Source organism: Rattus rattus, chromosome 11 (genome assembly GCF_011064425.1).
Source record: "Rattus rattus isolate New Zealand chromosome 11, Rrattus_CSIRO_v1, whole genome shotgun sequence".
In the NCBI taxonomy this organism is placed as follows: Eukaryota; Metazoa; Chordata; class Mammalia; order Rodentia; family Muridae; genus Rattus; species Rattus rattus.
The window spans coordinates 943,240-945,018 of NC_046164.1; positions in this window are offsets into that span (position 1 = coordinate 943,240).

A 1,779-nucleotide genomic window follows, 5' to 3' on the forward strand; every position below is an offset into this window, starting at 1 on the left:
GTAGTATCTGTCTTTGTCTCTGAGGTGTGTGAGTAGGCTGCAAAATGCTGGGTCCTCATTTTGTATCCAGTTTGTTAATCTGTGTCTTCTTACTGGGGAATTAAATCCATTGATGTTGAGAGATATTAAAGGAATAGTGATTGTTGCTTCCTGTTATATTCATATTTGGATGTGAGATTATGTTTGTGTGCTTTTCTTCTCTTTGTTTTGTTGCCAAGACGATTAGTTTCTTGCTTTTTCTAGGGTGTAGCTTGCCTCCTTATGTTGGGCTTTAACATTTATTATCCTTTGTAGCGCTGGATTTGTAGAAAGATATTGTGTAAATTTGGTTTTGTCATGGAATATCTTAGTTTCTCCATCTATGTTAATTGAAAGTTTTGCAGGATACAGTAATCTGGGCTGGCATTTTTGTTTTCCTAGACTCTTTTGACATCTGTCCAGTATCTTCTGGCTTTCATAGTCTCTGGTGAGAAGTCTGGTGTGATTCTGATAGGTCTGCCTTTATATGTTACTTGACCTTTTTCCCTTACTACTTTTAATATTCTTTCTTTATTTTGTGCATTTGGTGTTTTGACTATTATGTGACAGGAGGAGTTTCTTTTCTGGTCCCATCTATTTGGAGTTCTGTAGGCTTCTTGTATGTTTATGGGTATCTCTTTCTTTGGGTTAGTGAAGTTTTCTTCTATGATTTTGTTGAAGATATTTACTGATTTGAGCTGGGAGTCTTCACTCTCTTCTATACCTATCCTTATGTTTAACTTCTCATTGTGTCCTGGATTTCCTGTATGTGTTGGGTTATGAGCTTTTTCCGTTTTACATTATCTTTGACAGTTGTGTCGATGATTTCTATGGAATCTTCTGCTCCTGACATTCTCTCTTCTATCTCTTCTATTCTGTTGGTGATGCTCGCATCTTTGACTCCTGATTTCTTCCCTAGGTTTTCTATCTCCAGGGTTGTCTCCCTTTGTGTTTTCTTTATTGTTTCTATTTCCATTTTTAACTCCTGGATGGTTTTGTTCATTTCCTTCTCCTGTTTTGTTGTGTTTTCCAGTAGTTCTTTAAGGAATTTTCGTGTTTCCTCTTTAAGGGCTTCTAGTTGTTTACTTGTTTTGTCCTGTATTTCCTTAAGGGAGTTATTTATGACTTTCTTAAAGTCCTTCACATTATGATAAAATGTGATTATGAATCTAGATCTTGCTTTTCTGGTGTGTTTAGATATTCAGTGTTTGCTTTGGTACGAGAATTGGGCTCTGATGATGCCATGTAGTCTTGGTTTCTGTTGCTTGGGTTCCTGTGCTTGCTTCTTACCATCAGGTTGTTTCTGGTATTACCTTGTCTTATTGTTTCTGACAGTTGCTTGACTGTCCTGTAGGCCTTTGTGTCATCAGTGCTGTAGACCTGTTTTCCTGTTTTCTTTCAGCCAGTTATGGGAACAGAGTGTTCTGTTCTCAGGTGTTTAGTCTTTCCTGTCTGCTGCCTTTCAGCTGTCCCTCTGGGTGGGAACCTGAAGGGTCTGCACCTACTTTTCCTAGGTCCCTGTGCACAGCGGGCACAGATGGCACAAGGCATTTTCCTCTTGAGTCAGGAATGTGGGCAGAGCGTAGTCTCCTCTGGTTTTCCAGGAGTGTCTGCCCCACTGAAGGGCTACGTCTCCCCAACACCAGATTTGGGTGCAGGGAGCTGTTTGACTGGGTCCATTCAGATCTGGGCGCAGTCTGGACCATAGGGCTCCTGCAGCTTGACTGTCCCTATCTTCCCACGCCCAGAGGCACTATACAG